This window comes from Labrus bergylta, chromosome 19 (assembly GCF_963930695.1).
Source record: "Labrus bergylta chromosome 19, fLabBer1.1, whole genome shotgun sequence".
Taxonomy (NCBI): Eukaryota; Metazoa; Chordata; class Actinopteri; order Labriformes; family Labridae; genus Labrus; species Labrus bergylta.
This window is the reverse complement of record NC_089213.1, coordinates 142,900-170,550: the sequence shown is the minus strand read 5'-3', so window position 1 is coordinate 170,550 and position 27,651 is coordinate 142,900. Positions and strand designations below refer to the sequence as shown.

The following is a 27,651-nucleotide window of genomic DNA, read 5'->3' as shown; positions in this document are numbered from 1 at the left end:
CCTTGCTCAAGGGTATCTCTGCAGTACTCGAGAAGTGCCCTGGCACCTCCCCAGCTACCAGACCACGTTCCATATATTGGTCAGCAACGGGACTTGAACCGCGACCCTCCAGTTCCCAACTCAAGTCCCTACAGACTGAGCTACTGCCGCCCCGAATCCATTCTTGAGCTATAAAATGTGGTGTTTGTTAGAAAGGCTAGCACTTAATGAATTATACTGTTTCTGTTAATTTTTTTTAAGCTGAGAAGGAAGGAATTTCATATCAGTGTGATGTAGACTGGTCCAGAAACAGTCTGTGGTTTACACTTAAGAAGCAGAATATACTTTGAACTAGGATTCATCTCTACAGAAATTGTAGTTAGTTTCATCAGATTTGAACATCAATACTAATAATCTTTAATGTTCTTAGTAACTTTTACATGTGAATTAGGATCTGAATGCAGAATATTGGGGCTGATAATAATTAGGGTTGGTTTTAGCTGGAATGAGACATTCCTGTATTCACTGTTTGTTTGTGCACTCTGGACAGCCAAGGACAAGTCAACGAACCTATAAATATTTGATGCACAAATGGAACAGTGTCCTTAGAAATCCTACAAACACAAGGTAACCTGGAATCTCCTTTTAACCAACAGGGAGTCAACATTGGAGTGGAAAATGTATCACTCAACTCTGGCCAAATAAATTTAAACCACAGACTAAAAACGACAGGACAGAGGGTAGCTAATTAGTCCGGTAGCTAGGCTAAACAGCAGCCACATGATAGTTTGCTAGACGTTTTAGCAAGCTATCACATGTAGCCAGTTTGGACTGTAGGCCATGACCATTTGATTTATTACGAGTTAAATAGGTCTTTATCCTTACAAAAATAAATCATGCACTTGTTTTCATTTTCATATCAAGCGTTACAACTGTAAATGTGATTATTTGTAATGTAGATAATACGAACTAATAGTTTGTTTTAAGTAGAGCTGGCTGCAGACAAGATGGAGGACTTAAGTGGCAATTGTTATTCCATAGGCAAGTCTTTTATATAGCTCACTTAAACTAAAAGCAGCGTTCAACGCTGTGGACCTCAGCAGCTTGTTAGCTGAGGTGCATCAATTCAACTAAGAAACATTTGAAAGATGACATGTTTTAACATTATTATGCCTCCAAGCTTACTAGTTTGCTAAACTGATGGAAAACCAGTAAAAGGGTGATATCCTCAGACATTACTGGAAATATAGCAATAAACCTCTTATAAGAAACCTTATAATTTACATTAGCGTATGTAATTTATCAAGCTTCAAGAAAAAAAAAGGTTTGAACTAATTTTATGCTAGCATTTAATGTTAGTCAGCTAATTAGCTGACAATGATGTTCTTGTTGTAGCTTATACTTGATGACATTGTGTCTGTTACCTTTTTAACCCAAGTGAAGAGTTTAAGGTGAATGTTTCTATATTTATTCTCAGTTAATGTAAACAATAAATCTGTAAATGGGTGATGCAGAAAATGAGCAGTGCCCTTAAAAACCCTACAGACACAGGATACCGTGGAATCTCCTCTTAGACTGCAGTTAGAAAAGGGTGGAGTCAAATGTTGCGTGCCCATATCCGGGCTAAAAACATTTTACCAAAAATTCCTTTAATATGAAAAGTCCAAAAAGCCAGAACACTTGGAACTCTGCCATCAGCAGCTTCTGTAAAGGCTGAGTGGCTCTGGGAGGATCAGTTCTTCAGCTTTGTTGGAGAAAACCTTTACTGCTTGTTGTTCTCATCTAGTTATACTCCGTAGCTAACCACTTGTAGCATCATGAATCTGTGTTTCAGCAGTCTTTTCCTGGTAGCTGGTTTGTTCCTGAGCAGCTCCGCTCTGTCAGTTGAAGAATGCAGACCTCTGGTAATGCCACTTCCTACTTTTGAACCGGTAAGTCTCCTCTGCTCCTCACTTTAGTCCTCAGGTGACTGTTTGTATTAACGATTTAAACAGTACACGACTTATTTTGAGACCTCTATCCCGCAGTTTAATCCTCTCTTTATAATGAGCAATTACTTAGAGCTACAGCTTAGTAGTAAAAGATAAATTGGCAACACATTTAATTGGCCAAGAAGGTTACAATGTCACTCATTTTAGAGGTTGGATCCTTTGCCCGACTCACCTGAAGCCAGGTGGTCGTGAGGTCTTATATGAAAGTGTTTTTGGTTTTTTTCCCAAGAGAATCTGTTAGAGTCTTTTTAATAGTTTCGGGCCTCGAGCTGAGGGGACCGAACCCAGAAACAGAAGAGCTTGGAGCGGGAGTATTACACACAAAGTTCAACACAGGGAAAGTGTAGCGTTTAGCAGCTGACAGGGGATGAGGTCGTTGAAGCAGCAGCTTCAGCAACGGGAAAGCAGTTCATATTAGAAAAGTATACAGGGAGGAGGTGGAAGACAGGTTTGAACCAGGCAGAGGGTAGGAAAGCCAGCACATGGGCAGACATGCTTGGGAGCAAGCATTACAACAGACACAGAGTGTACAGATACACTCACACTCATAGATAGCCATTTTGAAACCTAAAACAGCTCGGGAGATGAGCAGAAGGTTTGGGGGGAAAAAATCTGTTTTTAAAGTGTTTAAGTCTGTGTTTTTAGGGATCTGAGATGAGTGATTCTCAATGCTACATCAGATATTTGTGTCTATCTCATTGACTTTAAGTTTGTCTGCAGAGTTACGGTAGATGGATCTTCATCATGGGCTGGATTACTAGTGAACCACATAGGGTGTTGTTCAAGACAACCAAGAGCCAGTGGATTGACTTCATTCAGACATCACCAGACCACAAGGAATTTGTTCAGGATATTGGGATCAGGCAGTGAGTATATAACAGTGCAACAATTATATAACATAATTATTTAGATATGCAAACACGAGAGGAGCTAGGGGTGGCAGAGTCATCGCCCTTCAACCGCAAAGTCGAGGGTTCGATCCCCAGCTGAGCAACATGTCCAATGTGTCCTTGGGCAAGACACTCAACCCTGAATTGCTCCCGCTGCTTCGTGGCCGTGTATGAATGGATTAGTGTTGTACTTACTCTTGATGTACGTCTGCTAAGTGAATTGTAACACTTGCACTGTAAGACAGAACAGTAAAAGCCTGTTAAAAAAATGGGTTGTCTGAACTCGGAAATTCAAAATACTTATTTCGAATACCGTATTTTCCGCACTATAAGGCGCACTTAAAAGCCTTTAATTTTCTCAAAAAACGACAGTGCGCCTTATAATCCGGAGCACCTTATATATGGATCAATTGGTTAATTGGTTGATCCATACTGGTTGTACACGGCGCTCAGCGACACTGACTCGGATAATGACGAGAGGGAGCCGGGCATGTTGGATGCCGTACTCGCCCAACTGTTTAATTCGGACACTGAAGAAGAAGAATTCGAGGGATTCGTGGACGGGGAATGAACTGAAAAAGTGAGCTTTACGTGTTATACGTAACTGAACAATGTTGAGTTATGCACTAACGTTTGAATTAGTGGTATCAGACTGTGTTTCTTTTACGTGTTTACAACTGAACTAGGCTGGGAGATATTGTGAATATGCACATTAACGTTTGAACAACGTTGAGTTATTGTGAATGCACTACGTATAAAACGTAAATATACGTTTATATTTATATATTCACAATATCTCCCAGCCTTGTTCAGTTGTAAACACGTTCTATTCTATGCGCCTTATAATCCGGTGCGCCCTATATATGAAAACAGTTCTAAAATTGAAGGTGCGCCTTATAATCCGGTGCGCCTTATAGTGCGGAAAATACGGTATATTTTTCTAAGTTATTAGAACGCGTTTTTAGTTTCAAGTAAACAGTGCTCAACCAATTTTTTTTTTTTTCAGAATTGTATTCAGATTGATTGATCTGACCTGCATGACGTCACGGTCACGTGCACGTGCATATGTGCTATCACCAAACCTGAAGGAGAGTCCGCCATGTTTGCTCTCGCATCGAGTCAGTAAGAATGAGCCAGACACGTAGAGTGAACTTGGCAACTTTACAACAATTTGGACACAACAAGGAGATATTGTTTAGTTTATGGAGCAAAACGCAGACTTTTGAGAGTCAGTAGGCGGTGATGAAAAGGTTAGTTTTTAGGGATTTCTTGTTGGAAGTGAGTGTGGGGGAGTCCCCAGGACCGAAGGTTGGTCCTGCAGGGGGAGGACAGGAGGTTTGCATCCGCAGACCTGAGAGTGCGGGTGGGAGTGTGTCGGTGGAGGAGCTCAGACAGGTAGAGGGGAGCCAGGTTGTGGAGGGCTTTGTAGGTGATGATGAGGAGTTTGCTCCCAGTGGATACGCTGGGGGATGGGGAGCCAGTGGAGGTCATGAAGGACGGGGGTGATGTGATCTCGGGTGCGGGAGTGTGTGAGGAGACGAGCAGCGGAGTTTTGAATGTATTGAAGTTTCTTGAGTGATTTGGATGGTGAACCATAGAGGAGACTGTTGCAATAGTCTAATCTGGAGGTGAGGAATGCGTGGGCGAGGGTCTCGGCAGCTGAGAATGAGAGTGATGGGCGGAGGTGGGCGATGTTTCTGAGGTGGAAAAAGGCTGTTTTGGTGATTTGTTTAATGTGTTTGTCGTAGGAGAGGGTTTGGTCGAAGATAACACCAAGGTTACGGATGTGGGGGGAAGGGAGCACTGTGGAGCCATCGATGGTGAGGGAGAAGTTGTTCGTGGATTTGATGAGGGATTTGGGGCCGATGATAATAACTTCTGATTTATCGCAGTTGAGTTTGAGAAAGTTAGTTTGAAGCCAGGATTTTATTTCTGTGATGCAGTCAGTGAGGATTGAGTGAGCGGCAGGAGTGATGACTTTGGTGGCGATGTGGAGCTGGATGTCGTCGGCAAAGCAGTGGAACTGGAGTCCATGGCGGCGGATGATGTGACCAAGAGGGAGCATGTACATGATGAAGAGGAGGGGACCTAGTACTGAACCTTGGGGAACACCTTGGGAGAGAGGAGCAGTGGGGGATTTGCAGTGGTTGATGCTGATGAACTGGTATCTGTCCGAGAGGTATGATTTGAGCCAGGAGTTGAATGTTGAATGTGGTTTCAAGGCAGGAGAGAAGGATGGAATGGTTGATGGTGTCAAAAGCTGCTCTTAGGTCCAATAGGATGAGGATGTTGAGGTTTCCAGCATCAGAGGAGAGGAGAAGGTCGTTGGTGATCTTGAGGAGAGCTGTTTCGGTGCTGTGGTGGGAACGGAAACCAGATTGGAATGATTCATAGAGGTTATTGGCAGAGAGGTGGATTTTGAGTTGTGAAGCAACAGCACATTCCAGAAGTTTTGAGAGAAAGGGGAGGTTGGAGATGGGTCTGAAGTTGTTTGGGAAGTCAGGATTGAGTCCAGGTTTTTTTCAAAATGGGGGTGACAGCAGCAAGTTTGAGAGATGGTGGAACGGTACCTGTGGAGAAGGAGGAGTCAGTTGTTGAGATAATGAGTGGGGATAGGGTAGGAAGGCAAGCCTTGACAAGACTGGTGGGGATGGGGTCCAGAAGGCAGGTGGAGGTTTTCATTCCTGTTGTGATGTCAGAAATCTCTGCAGAGGAGATGGGGGAGAACTGAGACAGGGGCTGACAGGTTAAGGGGGGACAGGTGGAAGAAGGGGGGACAGATACAGAAGGGGCTAGGTTGTTGTCGATCAGGGGTGCTCACACTTTTTCAGCATGCGAGCTACTTAAAATGACCAAGTCAAAATGATCTACCTACTACAAAAATGCTAAACATATTTATTCATGAATATATTGAGAATTCTCTATATGTACAATGTATGTTGATGTCCCTTGCATAACAGCATGAGCCCATATTGCACAACACAACACAATTAACTATGTACATTTTTTGTCATTACCTTATTCTGATGACTTGCACTGAATGGAATCAGCCAGGGATGCATAGTCCGGACAGTAGCTGCTGACAGCCAGCCTCAAGCACACTTCCAAATGATCATCAGTTATGGTGGAACGGTACTTGGACTTAATGATCTTCATGTGGGAAAAGGCTGACTCACATAAATAAGTGGAGCCGAATAAAGCAGTCAAGGAGGTAACACATTTCCTCATGTTGGGGTACTTTTCCTCTGTGAGTAAGTTCCAGAACTCTCCATGAGCTCTGGACTTCAGCTGAATGTCTGCTTGTAATGTCAAAATCTCATCTTCCACTCCAGAAGAGTTCAAGTGAAACAGTGTTGAAATTTTTGATGCGAGTGAATCAACCTCAGCATCTTCCCGAAAAGGATAGCACATGAATGTAGCAACTGGCTCGAGCAAAGAAAAGTCTTGAAAGCGTTTGTCAAACTCTGACAGACATTTGTCAATCTGCTCTGTGTAGCGTGCACTGTCAAGTTGCACACAGGCCTTCCCTTGCATCTCTAGCTCTGACGCCAGGTTCTGGACGTTTGCCAAATCATGGCGCCGCAGCTTTGAGGAGAGATGTTGCATCTTTCGTTTGAATGCATTAACTGAGCTGATCATATTAATCACTGTTTTGTCTTTTCCCTGCAGCTCTAGATTAAGGTCATTCAATAGGTTTGTCAGATCAGTTAAAAATGCCAAGTCTAACAGCCACTGACCGTCATTTAGTTGCTTGTATTCTGCATGTCCAGCTACACGGAAAAGCTCCTTAATCTCCGGACAGAGCTCTCGAAATCTTTGCAGGAATTTCCCTCGACTAAGCCATCTCACGTCAGTGTGTTGCAACAACTCAGAGTGGTCGCAGTCAGCCTGCTCCAGATGTGCACGGAATAGCCGTCTTTGAAGAGATCTGGCGCGAATAGAACAGGCGATCTTCATTGCCACATCCATGATCTCTTTCATGTTGAGCATTTTAGCGCATAACGCTTGTTGGTGTATTATGCAGTGGTAATTCAGGAAGTCCGGGAAAGCATCGTCCTCCCTGCACTTGGCAATAAATCCATTCATGCGGCCAACCATTGCGGGTGCTCCATCCGTGGTGATGGACACCAATTTGTACACTGGGACCTGGGTTTTTGTGATAAAGTTATTGAAAGACTGAAATATATCCTCTCCTCGCGTGTGTTCTTTCATGGGCAGTAGTGTTAACAGCTCCTCTTTTGCAGTCATGTCAGTAAACACCATCCGAATAAAAATGCACAACTGGGCTGTGTCACTCACGTCCGTAGATTCGTCCAACTGCAGTGAGAAGCACTCGCAATCTGCGATGTCCTTTGATCGAAGATAATATTTCTGCCTTGTTTTTAAAGTCTCGGAACAATGAGTCAGCTGCTTCAACGAATGCCTCTTTTACCATCTCTCCGTCTTGGAAGGACTTCTTGTTCTTAACGATTAAGTGGCTCACCCGGAACGATGCTTCGGTGGCGGCTTTGGTTTTTGAAGTTGGCTGTGAGAAAAATGACTGCTGTCCGGACAACTGGCATTTTAGTTCCTTCATCTTTCTCTTTCTCAGCTCGCTTTTCGGCGGGAAGTTGGTGTCGTAGTTTTTATGAGCAGTCCGAAAATGCCGCTCCACATTTCCCTTCTTCGGTATTGCGATGGTAGACTGGCAGATGAGGCAAACGCACTTCGAAAATGACATAGTGAAAAAAAACTCCTCCTCCCATTCCGTATGAAAGTGATAAGTTTTTGGCTTCTTACTCGGTCCAGCTCCCCCACTCATTTTTATACCCTTTCTTAAGATTAAGAGAAAAAACCGAGGGCTAACTAGGCAACTCGCAAGCTTTTTTTAAATTTTCCCGCACTTAGCGCCGTTGTTAGCGCATGCAAAAAAAATCGCGATCGACGTATTGGGCACCCCTGTTGTAGATGGTGTCTATTTTTGTTTGGAAGAATGACAGAAGGAGGTGCATTTGTCTGCTGTGAAGGATTGGGAACCGTTGTCCAAAGGGTTGAGGAGTTTGTTGATGGTGGAGAATAGTGATTTGGGGCTACTGGAGCCAGACTGTATGAGATGAGAGTAGTAGGTGGATCGGGCGTGGGAGAGGGCATCTTTGTATTGTTGGAGGTGATCTTTGTAGGCATTAACAAGTGTAGGGATCTCAACGTCAGTCACTAAATCTGACAAGCATTGAACAAATTAAAAGTTTTGCCTTGTTTAAAAAGGTTAAAACCTTAATTTTCGTTTACTTTTGAAATGCACTTCAATGTAACTCAAAAATCTGTTTTTTATTTTTACAGATCTGTGCAAAGTTTCACAGAATTACAAACATCAACCTGAAAAACCACTTCTATGCTGAGTTAGACAGACTTGTCTTGAGGGTTTGTTCAGGAAGAAAGTTGCACGCACAGGGAAGGTATCCGAAGTCCTGGATCAGCTCTTCAACACTTATGACCTCCAGGTGAGCTGATTATACTTCTTCATGCATGATAATAAAAGGGCTAAATGACGATACCATTATTGATGGATGACAGTCTTCTATCATGAAAGACTGTTTGAAAGAAAATCATAATCAAGTCATTTGACAGTTCGGTAAATATTACCCAACCATATTTAAAGAAATCATAGGGCTATTTCTTGTGATGAAGCAATTGAAAATAAGAATAATGTTTTGTAACACTTAAGGAACAAGTTGACGTAAATGTCCAACGTGCGGCTGTCCTCCATGCTCTCCCTACATATCTGTATGAGGATGACTCCAGGTTTCTGAAGCTGTTGGATGTAAGTGAACATATTATTTAGAATTGTAATGTGGCTTTTGAAGTCCTGGATGCTTGTCAGATTTAGTGACTGACGTTGAGGTCCCTACACTTAATATTCACAAAGTAGTTACATGTTAATGTCAGGAAACCTGTCAGGGTCACAGCCTCATCTGCTCACACAAAACACAAAAGGAAAGAAAAACTCACCTGTGACTCCATCTTTAGGGCAGGGCAGCATTCCAGGATCTCTCCAACATTATCTATTTTACTCAGATTCTGTAATTTTGGAGAATGACTGCCATCAAAAATTGAATGAAGTAATAATTGTCCTGCAACATCTATCATGCACTGAAGCTTAGGTAGTTACAGTTCTCTGTTCTTGTCTTTAGGTGGCCCTGTCAGATGAATGCAAATCAACAACATACCAGCCAGGCTCCTCATGATCAGTGCCACTTCAACAGATGAACCAGATCTTCTGCCCCGAAAAGGTTGCAGTTGTGCTTGAGGCTAACACAGTTGTCGATTTCCCCACATTTTCTGAAGCATTTGTCATGCTTTTTGCACTAATTTATGCACTGCATCTAAGTTACCCAAAAGACTGGATCAATACATTTAAAATAAAGTGTAAATAGGCCTCGAGGATTGCAAATTGAAGCCTAGGTTATTGAGCCTTTAAAACAACCTTTTGACACTGAGTGATCTCACACACGCACGCACACACACACACACACACACACACACACACACACACACACACACACACACAAAATGTAAAACTTCACTGAATTATTTCTGTTCGTTGACTTGTGTAATTTTGGAGTTGCAAAGAGCACTGAAAAAATGCCTGTTAAACTCAAAGTTTGAATGTTGGAAATGCTTTGGTTTTTGTGGTGTATTTTAAACGTTTTCCACGTGTATTAAGTCGTGATTGGCTTTGTGCTATATCAAGGAACAGAATCTGCCCATTAGTTAGCAATAGTAAACTATTTCTTATTAACACTGTTTCTGAACTATTGCTGAGTCTTTCTGAAATCAATAGCAGACTTTCTTTGGTTGAATATTGATATCTTATCTATAGTTTATTTTGCTCCTCTGTGGTGTTGTGAGGACAGGTCAGGAGATACAATCTTTACTCAGGTATATGTCATTCTGATGTTTTGACATGTTTCTTATACTGAGGCAATCATTTTAATATTCACAAATGTTTGTTACTACGTTAAATCTTGAACTGGGGATAATGTAAATGTTTTGATCATAAATGATCATAGGCTGTTTGCCTTTCACAAGTCCTTTCACTAACTAATGTTCTGGAAGGTTTTTTTCATAATCACTGTAATTTTTGTCTGATGTTTTAGTCATTTAATAAAGGGATTTTCATTTAAAGTTCTGTGTTAAAATGTGTTTAATTTTCACTAAGAATTTGTGTATTTCAGGATATTGTGTTAAAGCAACTTAAAAACATTGATGTAATCAGTTTCAACAAATGTTTTAAGTACTTCAAAATATAGTTTTGAGTTGGAATTAAGTAGAGTTTTTAATTATAGGAAAGTTTTCAAAACTAAATTAAACTCAAAATAAATATATAAACATAATGTAAATAATTACTTAAAGAGAACATAAATAATTTATGGTACTTCATTTTTATTCGTTCTTTTGAAATAAAAAAAAACATGTAAATAATACTTACTAATTCATGTAACATTAACATGCAAAATTAAGTTAGTGTCACGTAATAAAGCCAAGTTAAAAGATCTCAAAAGTTATGTTTCTTAAGGTGGTTCAACTTAAAATTTTCAATGTAATCAGTCTCAACTATTTTTTTGAGTTCAATTAACTTATCGGGGTTTACAGTGTGTAAGGAATACCCCTTGAATACACTGAACAAATGAAGCCTTTAATCAACCACAATTAACGGAAGCTGAGATTAATGCTTTTTTACTTTTCGCTAAGCTACGCCAGTTACTACTATCATGAAGATCTCCATCCAAGCTATGCATATACACTCCTTAAAATTCATTATATTTTTCAAACAAAGGGGTCTAAAAAAACAGTTTCCTTTCATATCAAGCAGTTTGAAGAAACAATACGCATTTCTTTTTACTTCTGCTTGAAATCAAAGGAGTATCAAATTAATAAAACAACCATCACCATCAAGTTTTCAGTTGGATACTTGTTGGACGACAAATGTTGACCTGATGGCTTCATGCATAGTTTCAATCTACAAGACTGGATGTTCCAGTCCTAAGCAATGTTTTTGCTATATGTTCTTCAACCCCCAAATGCCATGTCTGAATGTGTCTTTTCTCCTGTCTTTTTTTTCCCAGTACTATATATTGCAACTATGGATCACATCCTGTTACTATTCATTCCAACACTGCTCTTACCGACAGTAAGTCACCTGATCTGATGTGATTCTTGAGCTTGTCCATTTTAGAGTTTCTCCAAAGATAAATACCAACCAATTCCTCTTTGAACAACCTCTTGCAACCCACATTTACCTTTATAGTGAATGAAAAACTCTTGTTGCCAAAGTCAGTATCTCCATCAAGATGAATACACCATTAAGTGAACAAAATAAATAACCTGGTGGGTTGGAGACGATGGATTGGAAATATAAAGAGACTATTCAATCCTCGGCCCAGGGTTTTGAATCCGATGTCAACAAAGGTCAACAATGACTTCTTCTCACTAAGTGACCATTCATTGTTTCTTTTTTTAGACACGTACATTCACATATGTTGCTTCCCTTATTCAAATTCCCATTTATGATTTCATGTATTTAACATGACTTATGTCACCTTCAATCATGCCTTGTTTTGACCACATGGCCCAGTATAAATATGTAAGTGTTTTATTCATTGCCTGACCTCTATAGTAGGGACACTTAACTCTCCTGTTGGTTGTATGAGAGTTTGGGAACAAAGGTCCATAGTGTTTGAAGACCTTCAGGCTGGTGGACATGTTAGAGAATACATCAGGACTGATCCTGTTTCTGATTCATCAAACTTTTTTTATATTGTCTTTTCACCTTTTACAGTGTATGCCTGTAAAGTGTAATTCACATCATTTTTTGGGGGGATTTTACAACGTTGCGTAGCATTGTCTCATAACACTCAGCTTAAGTAAGCTACTAGCATGATGGCAGACTTTTAAACTATTGTACACACTAGTATTCTGCAGTTCAGGTGAAAATATTTCTCTTGATTTGAGTTGAGGAGCAAGCAATGTCAGGTTCAGAAGATTTCTTTTCATTTAGTTTTTTACTTTTGACTTTATTTTTCTCTTCAGAGTCCAACTTCACCTGCACGTACCATTCCCTGCCAACCTGTGAGGGATGTCTGCTCTACACCGTGGACAGCAGAACCAACAATCAATTAATTCACATTATGAACATCACTGAGCCAAAGACCATTGCAGAGGTCAAAAGCTATCAGGCTTTTTACCTGATGGGTAGGAAGAACCAGAGACACAATAACTCCTTTGATATATGAAACATCTCTTCATTTAAATTCTATTTAATTTCTTGTCCAGCCAAAGAGTCCACTGTCAAGCATTCAGACCTGGAACATGCCAAGAAGCAGGCGAGGTGTCTTGGTTTCACAGGAGAACCAGACTTCATCTACAATCCCAAGAATTGTGCGTGACCTTCATAACTGTCTGATTGAATAAGGAAATGGACACGTGTGCTTTTGGACCAATATTTATTTTTTTCTGTCTTTCTCTTTGCAGCTCTCTGCAATAAAGACAATGACGATTGAAGGCATCTTAGGCTGAAGTAATGACAAATGTCCTTGACAAACAATGCAAACTTAAAGTCTTGGAAGTAAAGAAAGAAAAAGTGTCAACAAATTAGTGGACTGTGTCTTTACTTAAATCTAGTTCTGTATGGTTCTGAAGAAGATGTTTGGGTTTTTTTGGCGTACATGTAGACAATCGGCTGTGTCATGAATGCAAATATTCAGATACTTGCCCATGTACAAGGGGTTACTGGAGGGAGCACCACATAAATCAAGCCGCGTAAGGAACTTCAGGAAAGAGCACTCATGCAACCTGAATCAAATGGGCAGTAACCTAACACCTATTTATTGACTTGGCCAACATTTGGCAATGTACTTTAGAGAGGTGAGAAATCAGTCCTTAGCCACGCCCTTTGTATTTGAAATTAGCCGCCCTAGTGTGTGGTTGCAATGCTCTAACTGGACTGGTAGATTTTGGAAGACTTTAAAAGAAAGTCTTGGTTCAAAGAGGATTGGGCCCCCTTGTAGTAGACTGTCCTGTAATGAACTGTTTACTCAGTATATTTGTTTGTTGTAGGCAGCCAAGGACAGGTCAACAATTCTGTTAAAGTCTGTTGTACAAATAACGAAGTGTCCTTAGGAAATTCTACAAACATTGCTTAGTTAACTCTGGGAGATACATGTAATAGGAATAAGTATGAGTACTCAGGTACTCGAGTAAACCGCAACCGCTTCAGCTCAATTCAACATCCATGCAGCAGGTGCAGCAAGCAGGATTACAACAACAACTGCTTTATGGCATCTACGGTAACTCTTTAGGGACACATTACTCCAAAGCCCCAGAGAGCCGAATTACAGCAACAACCATTGCTTTACGAAATTGGTGCTACGGCCTCAAACTTACGATCACCACTAGTCTTAATATATGTCTGTGGGACAGACAGTGCAGAGATTTCAGGGTGAGAATGATGTAAGACCGTTTGTTTGGCCTGGTAGTATTTGAGCAGCAGGAAAATACTTGTTGAGATACAAGATCTCCTTTTCAAGAGAGTCCTGGCCAAGAAAGCAGCATCAAAGTTTCAGACAGAGGACAAAGACAGACAATAAAAAAATATTACATCACTTAACGAATCAGAAGCATCCATCAGAGAAACGTGTATACAGACCTTAAATTATCCTTTAACATGGTTTTCAAATCTTCCAATCTAACTGAATGCTCTATTCATAATTCTGAAAATGTGTTAAAGAAATCATGTCACTTCTTAAAGGGATATTTGGGTATTTTTGAAGTGGGTTGTATGAGTTACTTGTCATTAGTAAGTATATTAGCCACCGGAGCTGAGCTAAGCTATAGATTGTAAGAAGACGGGTAAGTGTGCCCCATGCTATAAAATACAATGTTGGGATAAATGTACGCTACATTGAAAAAAAAATGTCAGCACTTACTGAACGTTACTCAACATATCACTATTTATCCATTTTTAAACACTGTTTGATTTCAGCCCATATCAAATTATTTACTACAATGGATAACATGGAAATGAGACTTGAAAGAAGGTCTTTGGCACTTGGACTCTACGGGGTAGTTGATGTGTTTGGAGAATGTCAAATATGAGCGTCAAGAGAATAAATCCCCCCATGGAGTCTAGAAACTCGTGGTGGTGAAGATGGATGGTGATGGGGAGAGTTGGAGGGGCGTTAAAGACGCATTAGTTGTAAGTCACGGCTGAATGCGTCATTTTGTGGGCTAGCAATCGATAGCATGTTGGCTATTACAGCGTCAAAGGCAAAGGTGAGGCTATAAGTCAGTTTATTTTGGCTGGATTCAGTCAGTCCTGGGAAGAACTGTATTCTTAGTGTATTTGTGCATCATGGGCAACACGGGACAAGTCAACATATCTGTAAATGTTTGATGCACAAGTCAAAGTGACCTTTGAAGTCCTTCAAACACATTGTACCCTTGGATCTCCTTTTCATTCACAGTGACCTGATGTTAGCTTTTAGCTAACACAAGTAGCTAACATGGATTAAAGCCTTGAACATCAAATTGTAAGCTTTCCTCGTAAAGGTTAACCAAATGTGTTTTGACATGTCTTATATTTACAAATAGAAATCAAATACTTGTTAATATTCTAAAATATGACACAAACTGCTTCTTTCTTTAAATGAGAGCTGGCAGCAGGCAAGACGTGGGCCTTCAATAACCACTGGTATCCATATTCAAGCCATTGTAGACTGTCCTTTGATGAACTGTATATTCTGAGTGTTTGTCCATCATGGGCAAACGCAGACAAACCAACAAACCTGTAAATGTTTGATGCAAAAACAAATCATGTGTCGTGGAGACATCCTCCAAACACATGACAACCTGAAATCTCCTTTTAACCTGCAGAGAGAAGGTTAAAGTGAAGAATTACTGACTCAACTGTGGGCAAAAACACAAACAAAACCACTGAATTTGTAGGCTAATTTTGTGTTGCATTTGTTTCATCCTAGAGATTGTTCCCCAATCATAATTTCTGGTAAAAATTATATTTTTAAAGAAAACATAAGAACCATGATAAATTAAGTTGTTGACAGCAAAACAGATTGTAACTAATTTGTCAAAAAGGCCAAACGGTGACTAAATGTGTGATTTCAAAACTGTTTAACCTCTTTGCTATAAAGGTAACACAAGTAGTGAGTAATGATTGTAAGCCTTTACCATCAAATTGTTGTTATTTTTCATTGTACTTTAACTAAAGTAATGTTTGTAGATATGTTTGTCTTTACACAAGTAACCATAGACTGTTTTTATCTTCATGTCAAGGTGTACAACTCTTGGATAAAAACCTCTTTTGTTAAACCCTAGCTGTGACTCCACATTTTCAAGATCAACAGTCCTCATTGTTGTGATATCACGAAGGTGGGAGGAGGGAAATATTGCTTTTCAACTTGTGGACTCAAAAGTAAAAGCTGTTGATGAAAAATCCTTCATGTCAAACCCCAGAAGACTTGGAACGATGCCATGAGCAGCTTAGATAATGGCTCAGTGGCTCTGTGAGGCTCAGTCATTTAGCTTTCCCTGAGCAAACCTTCATGTCTGGTGGTTGTTTCAATTTATATTCTGAAAAACATTATCCATAGCATCATGAATCTTTGGTTCAGCAGTCTTTTTCTGTTGGTGAGGTTGTTTCTTAGCAGCTCGGCTCTGACAACTGAAGAATGCAAACCCCTGGTCAAACCCTTTTCAACGTTCGAACCGGTAAGCCCTATTTTACTGCTCACCTGGGTTATTGGATTAGCTAGTGTGATAGGGTTGACAAAGAATCTGATCAAAAACTTTGCTGAAAAGATTACAGTATTTACCTGTTATGCTACCCAGTACTACACCTGATTTTGCATGCTGGGTATCTACTTCTCTGCTTTTTTGATCATCTACCGATGTAAGGAAGGTGGAAATTAATTTCTGAATACTCTGATAATGCAATATATGATGTCTTGTTTCAGGTCAACCATGAGCCTGTGGGTTAACTTATGGTTACGAGGCCCCATCATATGATTGTGGATGTGGGGATCAGGCTGTGAGTATACAACAGTGCCACATCATCAAACAATAATTAAAATAAGAAAAGAAAAAACATCTGCTAAATGTTGTCAAGTTTTTTATGAAATAAGGGATCCAGATTCATTTAATTCCTTGTCACTCCTTCCTGATCAACATCGGTGCAGATCTCTTTTATTAAAACACTGAAACACTTACTCTACATTACTCTAGAATCAACTGCAACAAACAGCAGCTGAGACACATCTATTTACCTTTTGCTAAACCTAACCATAGAGATTTTCATCCAAGTATGGCACGTATGATTCATTATCTTTTCATTAATGGGTGTTTAATGTAAAATAAACACAAGCAGCCTTTAACTGTAAACCAGCCAGCTACGTTTGCTAAATGCTTGCTAGCAAAATAAACATTGAGTTGATAACTTCATTTATGCCTTCATACTAAAAGGCTGCCAACATGTCCCAAGTAAAAATTCAGAGAGAGATGAGAGAAATATAAAATTTGAAATTATATTTTTAAATAAAACATTCAAATATTCACTCTTTGTTAAAAGCACACACTAATGACTGAGGTTACATTATGGACAGACTTGCTCAAATTATATATAGATTTCTTTAAGTTTCTTTTTATTATCTTGCACCACTTTGGTTAACTGTCTTTCAAGTTCTTCAACCTCCCAATGTCATGTAAGATCTTACATTTCTTTTCTTTTGTCCACAGACCAACATATGTTCCCTCCTCATTAACCCCTGTCTCTAAGTGTGGAAACACTGGAATATCCCAAAGTGAGTAACTCGATTTGATATGAAGTGTAAATTAATAATTAGAGAGTTTGTCTAGACAAAAAATACAACCAAGTCTTGATCTGTGAAACAGCTTATTGGAACGCCTAAAATCCTCTGCTTCTTGGCTATTTCAAGAGCCCATATTTGAACAAAATCATCCTAGGGTTTTCATCTGATCGTCCTCCAATTGTTTCTGCATGTATTTGATACCTTGAAGATTAAAAGTTGTTAATAGTTTGAGTTTTCTTCAAAAGGGCGGGTCTGTGTCAGGGGGTCAAAGTTTGATGCTATTTTGCCTTTTTACCAAAAAAATAAAACTGTTACAATGCTCATATGTATTAGTCAATTATCTGACAATTTCAGAGGTGTGATTGAAATTGCCGGCCTTGACACAATATATTTTTTTTATTCATCTTATAGTCATAGTGCCACTTATTGACTTCAGGAAGTTACTTCTCAGGAGTTATAATGTTATTTTTGCTGCAACGTTGACAACATCTCCATCAAAATTGGTTTAGAACATCCTAAGACCTTCGGCATACAACCATGTAAAGCTCAAAGGCTGTGGTCATAGCGACCCATTGTTCACCAAGAAACAGGATTTTTTTTTTTTTTTGAGAGGGTTTTTGGCCCAGTGGTAGAGTCAGATTGGTTTGGTATGACGTTGGCGAGTGGGCGTGGCTAGATGGCTCATGGGTGACGCCTATCAGAATGACCAATCAAAGTAAGTATATGCATCATGATTAGAGTTGGACCCATAACCAAATCGAACAGGATGTCAGCAACTTTGGTTTGATTTTCAAAATAATACTTTTTTTTTTTTTTTTTAGCAATTTACAGGTTCTACATTTTAACAAACTTCTTCCAGGGACTTCATCTTATCCTACCAAGTTTTGGTTAGCTTAGTATAGACAACTTGAAGATTGTAAGTTATTAAAAAGCTTGAGTTGACTTCAGGAGGCATAGCCCTGTAAGAACATGTGATGTTTATTTTCCAATTTGCAAAAAGACATAAGACATAGTAAAAAAAAATCATATTTACGCTAATCTATATTACTATGAAGTATGAGTACATACATCCTGAAACAGACTTTTTAATGCTCATTTTGTATTCAGTTAATCTGATGTTGGCATTTAAAAATATATGATTGTCTTGCAATCTATCGATGATTGTAGCAGCACGGGTTGGCAGTGTTTTGTTTTAGAAAACTGTGAAAAAAATGAATGTTGGCTGTGTCAGGTTAAACGAGAAAAACAACCAGGCTATATGCCTAACTGCAATTAGCATAGGTTAGCACTGCTAAAGGTAGCCACACTCAACCATAACCATATTGATATTGTTACAATTATTGTTGTGACAAGCATGTCTCTAAATAACAGAGTGTAAACCAGAATTTCCCTCAGGGATTAATAAAGTGTATCATAATTGTGCACACTAGACCATTTTCTAAGAGTTTTCTTACCTTTAGACTTAATTCAAATTTCCGGTTAACCAACTAGTAATGAGGGGCTACGAACATCCCATATCTTAACTAGTAATGAGGGGCTACGAACATCCCATATCTTATCATGTAATTATCTCACTAGATCTGAGTTAGTTTAGACTCGCCAACCTGTAGACAAACGTTACATTAACATACAATTATATCTGCATCATAATGGCTTCATGGGGTAAACTAAAATGTTTACATCTCCAAATGAAGAACTTTGTCTACATTTAAGATTACTTTGATGAAATATTTTAAAAAACTGGTCACACATTTTCATATGATTTTAGAGAACTTGAAAGTATAGTACCTTGCGGGAGTATTCTTAAGAATACCAGAGTATTTAGAATGATGACTTGGATTCAGAATTTGTGGGTGAGTAATCAATGGCATGATGGAGATCACAAAATCAGAGGTGAAGGTGAGTCAATGTTTGTTTTAATGGAATTGAGGCAGTCATGTAATGAACTGAATACTCAGTGTATTTGTGTATCCTGAGCAGCAATCTGTAAATATCTGTTGCACAAAGAGTTCTCAGAAAACCAAACACAGCACACCCTGGATTCTCCTTTTCTCTCAAAGTGAGACACAGGTGGAGTAAACTGTCACCTGCTCTGTGAGGGCCAGTTATTCAGCTTGGAGAAAAGCTGACAAATTGATGACCAAGATGGCGGCGCGAGCGCATCGCGAGGCCCAGCGTCTCTCTCAGATTTGCAATTTTGCAGTAATTTTATTGTTAATTTCGGGTCTGTTCGCACGGAACAGCCTCGCCTTAACATCCTACACCCGACAGGAACTTTTGGATATCGGAATACACCTCCCTGACGATTTAATCAACAATCTTCGACTCATCCCTGAGATCGCCAAAACACCCGAGGCTACGCACTCTACCCGGCCGGGCGGAAGTGCTCGCAGGCGGCGTCAAGACCGTAAACAAAGGCGGGGGAAGCGCAGAGGTATAAGGGCTAAGCTAAAGCTAACACCGCACCGTCTCCCGTTACCCAGCATTTTCCTCGCTAATGTGCGGTCTTTGGTGAACAAAATGGACGAGTTACGACTTCGCATCATCCACAGCAAGAGAATTATGGACTGTAATGTCATGATCTTCACGGAAACATGGCTAAACAACGGAGTACCGGACGATGCTATCAAGCTAGCCGGTCGCCACACACACCGAGCAGACAGAACAGCAGAGGACTCCGGTAAGACCAGAGGAGGAGGGCTGTGCATTTATATTAACAAAGCTTGGTGCACAGACTCTGTCATTATTGGGAGACACTGCTCAGCTAACATAGAGTTTCTCATGGTTAAATGTAGACCTTTCTATCAGCCAAGGGAGCTCAGCTCCACCATTGTAACTGCAGCCTACATCCCCCCTGATGCCGATGCTAAAGCTGCTATGAATGAACTTTACACCGCTATCAGTAAACAACAGACTGCTCACCCGGAGGCTGCATTTATAGTTGCAGGTGATTTTAATCACTCAAACTTAAAGACAGTGCTCCCTAAATTTCACCAGCATGTTTCCTGCAATACAAGAGGAAACAAAACTTTGGACCATGTTTACACAAACATCGCAGGAGCCTACACCACGACCCCCCTCCCCCACCTGGGACAGTCAGACCACCTTTCTTTGTTCCTCATCCCCAAGTACTCCCCACTCATCCAACGTGTGAAGCCATCAGTGACAACGATTAAAGTGTGGCCAGCGGGGACAGACTCTGTACTTCAGGACAAGTTCCATCACACAGACTGGAGTATGTTTGCTTCGCAGGCTACCTTGGGCTCTCACACAGACATTGACACCTACACTTCTTCTGTGCTGGATTATATCAACACCACCATCGACAGTGTTACAACATGGAAGCAGATCACCACGTACCCAAATCAGAAGCCATGGATGAACAAGGAGGTGCGTCTCCTGCTGAAGGCCCGCAACACCGCCTTCAGATCAGATGATGCAATGGCCTACAGCGTATCCAGGGCAAACCTGAGGAGGGGCATCATCAAGGCCAAGCACTGCTACAAGCTGAAGGTTGAGGAACACTTCTCCAACTCCGACCCCAGACGCATGTGGCAGGGCATCCAGGCCATCAGTGACTATAAACCCAGAAACTCCACCCCGATAACCACAGATGTCTCCTTCCTGAACGAGCTAAATCACTTTTATGCTCGTTTCGATAGAGACAACAGAGAGACGCAGACCACGAACAGACCTCCTGCAGACAACCAGCCCCTCTCACTCACCTCCACAGACGTCCACGCTGCACTGAGCCGGATCAACGCTCGAAAGGCTGCTGGTCCAGACGGCACCCCCGGGCGCGTGCTTAGAGCATGTGCGGAGCAGCTCACTGGGGTTTTTACGGACATCTTCAACCTGTCCCTCGCCCCCAAGCAGCTGTGCCAGCATGCTTCAAAGCCACCTCCATTGTCCCAGTGCCGAAACACTCCAGCCCGACAGGCCTGAACGACTACCGCCCTGTGGCACTCACACCCATCATAATGAAGTGCTTTGAGCGACTGGTCCTAGCACACCTGAAAAACTGCCTCCCACCCACACTGGACCCATTCCAGTTTGCCTACCGCAGCAATAGGAGTACAGAGGATGCAGTCTCCACTGCGTTGCACTCTGTGCTCACTCATCTGGACAATAACAACACATACGCACGAATGCTGTTTGTTGATTTTAGCTCAGCATTCAACTCTGTCATCCCCTCCAAGTTGAACACTAAACTCGGAGACCTGGGCTTCAACTCCTCCCTCCGTCACTGGATAATGGACTTTCTGACCAACAGACCCCAGTATGTTAGGTCAGGACACACCTGCTCCACCACCATCACACTCAACACAGGCGTACCACAGGGCTGTGTGCTGAGCCCATTCCTCTACTCCCTCTTCACCCACGACTGCAGACCTGTACATGGATCCAACACCATCATCAAGTTTGCGGACGATACAGCGGTGATTGGCCTCATCAGCAACAACGATGACACGGCCTACAGGGAGGAGGTACAGCATCTGGCCGTCTGGTGTGCTGACAACAACCTGCTCCTCAACACCAGCAAGACGAAGGAGATCATCGTGGACTTCAGGAGAGAAAGAGGAAGCACGCACAACCCCATTCACATCAACGGGATGGCTGTTGAACGTGTCTCCAGCTTCAAGTTCCTGGGGACCCACATCACAGAGGACCTCTCCTGGTCCACTAACACCTCCAGTCTGGTTAAGAAGGCTCATCAACGCCTCTTTTTCCTGAGGACACTGAAGAGACACCACCTGTCTTCAGCTGTACTGATGAACTTCAACCGCTGTGTGATCGAGAGCATCCTGACCAGCAGTGTCTCAGTCTGGTACGGAAACTGCTCTGTCACAGACCGTAAGGCGCTACAGCGGGTGGTAAAAACCGCCCAGCGCATCACAAGGTGTCCACTTCCTGCCATTGAGGATGTCCAAAGGAAACGCTGTCTGCGGCGAGCTCATGGCATCCTTAAAGACTCCTCCCACCCTGCCCACAGACTGTTTACCCTCCTGCCCTCCGGCAGGCGCTTCAGAAGCCTCCGGACCAGAACCAGCAGACTGAGGAACAGCTTTTTCCCCAGAGCTGTTTCTCTACTGAACTCTACCCCCCGAACTCTGAACTCTGTCTCTCTCTCTCTCTCCCTCTCTCTCTCCGCACCCTGCTGACCCCCCTTTCCCCTCCATATCACCTCACACCCCGAACTCTGAACTCTGTCTCTCTCTCTCCCTCTCTCTCTCTGCACCCTGCTGACCCCCCTTTCCCCTCCATATCACCTCACACCCATCATCCCCCCACCACTCCTCCTGGTCACACACACACATCTCTCATCCATCTGTATTATTGTATTATAGTATGTTCATATTCTTTAAATTATCTGTAAACTTGTATAACATGCTCACTGCATCTTAATCTGTATATTATTAGTATAGCATGCTCACTGCATCTTATTCTGTATATTATTAGTATAGCATGCTCACTGCATCTTAATCTGTATATTATTAGTATAGCATGCTCACTGCACCTTAATCTGTATATTATTAGTATAGCATGCTCACTGCATCTTAATCTGTATATTATAATCCTAAGAACACTCTTATTTTGTAGCATTACTTATTTATAGCATTTATTTATATTTATTGCATCCCATTAATCCAGCCATCCAGATTTACCTAATAATTCACTTTTTTTGTCTACATCTGTAAATTTTGCAATTACTGTACATAGCACAGAATTACTGTACATAGCACAGACTCTTGCACTCAATTACTGTACATAGCACAGACTCTTGCACTTTCTGCTTATTTGCACTTCTGGTGAGATGCCAAACCTCATTTCGTTACTCTATACTTGTATATGTGTAATGACAATAAAGTTGAATCTCATCTCATCTCATCTCAAAAGCTTCCTACCTTGTGTTTTCATTGAGCGATACTCTGAAGCTAACCATCTGTATCATCATGAATCTGTGGTTCAGCAGTCTTTTCCTGGTGGTTGGGTTTTTCATGAGCAGCTCAGCTCAGTCAGTTGAAGAATGCAGGCCTCTGGTCACACCTCTTCCTACTTTTGAACCGGTAAGACTCCTCTGCTTCTTAATGGATCTTTAGGTGATTATTAGTATTAACGATTAAAGTAGTACACAGATCTTTGAATCTTGTTTCAGTTTCTTCCTCCTTTTCTTTAGTATAAGGATCAGCAACAACTTAACACTTAAAGACAAATTCTCTGCAAATTCTTAAAAGCCATGGTTAACAACCTTCCCCTTCAGTCACTCAGTTAAAAATATGGTTACTGATTTCCAATGTGACTACCTCAGCATAATGTTTGTTCATGGGATGTCAAAATTGGGACCTTTTGGGCTTCTCAGGGATATTTCCTTCACCCGATGTTTTATGAATAAAAACACATATTTGAGAAATATTCATATTATAAATGTTAAGAATCTGGAGCTTCTGAAACAAAGGAGCAGAAGAAGCACAGGACTCTGATCGGGTTGCCAGACTGACAAAGTGTTTCTGGAGGAGCAGAATTCTATGACTCAATCTTATTGGTATATTCTTGTTCTCCTCTGATTCCAGTCTTTAACTTGAACTTTAAGTAGTACTTGAAGCTTTTAGTCACTTTCACAACCTTTTAAGGCAGTTCTCCCAGATAGATCTGTTATCATAAATTCGGTACTGTGCCTGTACCCTACATTTCTAAACCTAAATAATCAAAATCAAAATTTTATAAACTGAATATGAGCTTCTGCACCTGGTGGAAAAAGATTAAAATCATAAAATATGAACAATATGATCAAAGACTTTTGGTACCCAGTGCTACACCTTTATTCAATTGGTGCCAAAAAACACTTAGATTGTCTGTTCAGCTCCGCTTACTTTTAGTAAAGATATTTATTTCTACTTCACTGACTTCTTGTTTGTCTGCAGAGTTATGGAAAGTGGATCTTCATCATGGGTTGGATTGATAGTGAACCATTTAAAGTATTGTTCAGATCAGCAAAGAGCCAGTGGATTGATTTCCGTCAGACACCGGGATACCCCAAGGAACTTGTTGAGGATATTGGGATCAGGCAGTGAGTATAAGCAGAGCAATGTTTATATACTGTGACCAGTGCCGGTGCATAAGCTGTATGCACGAGACCGCTACGATCTCTGTGCACGTAGTTTAACTGCTGCTTTATGTTTCCTGTTCTCCATTATGTTCTTCTCCACTTTGAGTATGGTCTTTTTACATGTTCTTTTGTAATATTAAGTAACAAAGAGTAAGGTCTCTTACCTAGCTTTTTGGAAAGTGTTTCGAGATAACACTTGTAATGAATTGGCGCTATAGAAGTTCAAGTTCAAGTTCAAGTTCAAGTTATCTTTATTAGTCAAATGCACAACACAACAGGCAAAGCAGTCATAGCTGGCAATGAATGAGAGTAACGACATACAGTGCAATTAAGAACCAAAAGTTTAAATAAAACTAGACTAGAACTAGAACTAGAAAAAAACAAAAAAAACAACTAGAACTAGAATATATGTACAAATAAAGATTCATTGTTTGATTTTGTTCGTATTGTGATTCTGTTGATATTAAGACAAAATTCTTATTATAGCACCTTTTAGCAGCTGTATATTAACAGCCGGGTCGGGAGAGTTTCAGGAACCGTACTGCAGAATTTCTGCAGCTCAAATGTGAAAACGTCTTATTTTACATCAATCTCTTGTAGTGTTAGTTTATAGAATGAACCAACTTTGTTACACTATTGTGTGAATGTTCCAGTCCTAAACAGGGTTTTTCCAATTTGTTCTTCAACCTCCAAAATACATGTTTGAACTTCCCTTATATTCTTTATTTTTTCACAGTCCTACATCTTGCAAGTATGGATCATCCCCTGTAACTCTTCATATGAACACTGCAGTAACTGACAGTAAGTCACCTGATTAGATATGATACTTTAGCTTGTCAGTGTTAGTTCCGTGCGTCAATGAGTCCGGCTTTGTCCAAAAAAAAGTACAACTGATATATAAATGAAACAGCTTATTGTGACCCATATTTACTTTATAGTTGAGTGACCAACTCCTACTGTCATAGTCTATCTCTATCTCTACTGTCATAGTTATCTTAGGTAAGAGAAAGAAGCTATTATGTAAGGGATTTAATTACCAAAACCAACCCATACCCCATCCTTTCTTCCAAATTCCTAACAAAAGTTAGACCATTTCACAACATCGAACAAAACTTCGGCCCGTTTGTTTAAAAAATGTGTAGGTATGAGGACTTGTTACCTTTCACATAGTTTAGGAAACTTTCCCAGAGGCCATAAAAGTGGGTTGGAACAAAGATATTCAGTACCCAGTAACCTGATTCCTCATATATACTGTCCTGTTGCCTTTAGATACCTATAGGTTTCAGTGTACATCAGACATTTTATGAATCAGCAATGGATAATAGACACTACAATGAATTTTAAACTCTGACTGTTGTTGACCTTCATTTTAGTGTTGGAGCCAACTCAACAGTGAATACCTCAGATAATGGTGTTGTAATTTTATTGTATTATTTTACTCTGTTTTTCTATTCAGAGACAAACTTCAGCTGCACATATCACTCTCTTCCAACCTGTGAGGGATGTCTGCTGTATACCGTCAACAGCAGAAACAACAACAATTTACTTCCAACTATGAACATCACCAATCCCACAACCATTCATGAGGTCAAAGGCTATCGGGCTTTTTACCTGATGGGTAGGAAAACCAAAAGAGCAAATACCTCCTTCTATATCCAAAACATTTTTTATATAATTTTCTTTTCTTTTTTGTGTGTTTCCAGCTAAAGAAAACCACGTCAAGCACTATGAACTGGTACGTACCATGAAGCAGGCGAGGTGTCTTGGTTTCACAGGAGAACCAGACTTCATCTATGACCCAGTGAATAGTGAGTAACCTTCAAACTTGTCCAATTAATTAATGAAATTGAGATCTGTGATTTCAGATATAACTAAATTATTTTATTGTCTTTCTCTTTACAGCATTGTGTATTAAAGGAAAAGAAAAATGAAGACAATAGAAGCCCATCTTAAGCTGAACTTAACTGAAATGTTGGAAGTAAAGAAAGTGTCTTAAAACATTACATTTGTGGATTGTGTTTTGTTTAATCTCATGAATACAAAATGGGTGGGGATGAAGGGCTATCAGTATGGATGCTCTTTAAGGTTAAAAGGACAGGTGCATGCAGGTTTGGTACCAGCCACAAGAAGTTAGCTATTGTGCAGCAGAAACACAGTTAATAGAGCTCTTCAACAATACAAGGCAGGGTTGTCACACTCGGGTGGGGTAGGGGTCTGATTTGTTAATGATTGATTGATTGTGAGATTGTATTTTATTTACTACTTTATTTACTTTAATTTGTGTACATGACACAAGTGTTTCTTTAAATTATTTTGGGTTTAATTGATAACTAAAATCAATTAAATCAATCAATCTGGTCAGATCTAGTTTAGTTCATTAGTTTATTTTAATCAGGGACAGATTATGGTTTATGGACAGCTTGCCTGAACAACAGGCGGTAGGTTTAGAAATACTACAATCTCCATTTGAGGCAGACCATGAAGCTCTGCTTATGTGCTCAGAGAGAAGTTTCACAAAGCTCTTCAATGATGAGGGCGCAGCATCATGGATTATTTTATACACTAAGTGGACATCAGAATACAAAATGAATTTGTCAAAGCTTAGAATTTTATATTTATCAAGTATATCACATTGATGATACTGTTGTGGTTTCCTGTCCAGAATTTTAAGGGCTTGTTTATGTAGTGACCTTATGGGTGTTAAGACAGTTCTGTTTTCTTGAGACCAACATGATATATATTAATGAAAGTAAGAAAAAATTAGAGCATTCAAATACATTTGAGACACTCCCACTGTTAGTGAGTTCCTAATATCTCTAAAGTTTGCTATGTTATATTTTACTTCATGGCACATCTAGTAGGTGGTAACCTCATCACTGTGGATCGCCTCTTCCCCCAGTGTTATTTCAACACGTTGGTAACAAACAGAATAGTTTAGAACACCTAGAGATAACAGACAGAATTTTGCTTACACGTGGCATCATTGTTTTATTGCCATTATCTTCATTTGTCCTTTTGTATACAACTTCTGACTTTTTCTTAGGGTAAATAATTAGTTATTATTTGTCTATTTAGATACTAATGTGACATTTTGAATTAACTCCAATTGGTCATTGAAGCTGTTTTTAAGAAGCATTTTTCAAGATCCGAGATATATCAGACCCTTAAATCTCCTGCCAGCCAAAGCTGAACAGCTTATATCAACTGGTGCCCCAACTGTTAATACGAGAAAAGTTATGGTCAACTCTATAACTAAACATAGATAAACACTACATTTAATAGTGCCCCATGTTAGAGGTGTCTTGTGTAGCATGTGGGCTAATTTTTTTTAAATGTGCATTTCAGTCAAAGGTCTCTAGGAGCTCAGATGTGAATACCAACAAAATCCAAACACAGGTAAATTTAAATAATAATTATTGTATTTCACATAAAAAATACTTCCAATAAAACAAAACAATAAGTTCAAACAACCAACATAAATATCCTCTTAATCAAAAAAACTCTTCCTGGGTCCATCAAAAAACCAAAGAAAAGGTCAATGTCTTTTGATCCGTGTTTGAATGTCTTTTTAGATCCTACCAACTTGTAGCAGGGTAGATCTCGTAGGTTTTAGCACGCCATCTCCACGGTGTAAGGTTCATACACAAAAAACCTGACCTATAATAAAAAAGGTCATGAACAGTGATTCAATTCATTGTGCATTCATTGAAATATTCTACAATTCTACAATTCTACAATTCACTTAGCAGACGCTTTTATCCAAAGCGACGTACATCAGAGAGTAAGAACAACACAAGCAAGGATCTAGAAAAAAGGGAACAATG

General features: G+C 40.2%; 1 long non-coding RNA gene across 1 annotated transcript; it reads left to right on the top strand.

Annotated features, from left to right (window-relative positions):
* The first annotated feature begins 11,935 nt into the window (after positions 1-11,935).
* Positions 11,936-13,138, top strand: LOC136177150 (uncharacterized). Its single transcript, XR_010664791.1, has 3 exons — positions 11,936-12,091; positions 12,173-12,277; positions 12,371-13,138. It is a non-coding gene; the product is annotated as an uncharacterized lncRNA (long non-coding RNA).
* The last annotated feature ends 14,513 nt before the right edge of the window (positions 13,139-27,651 follow it).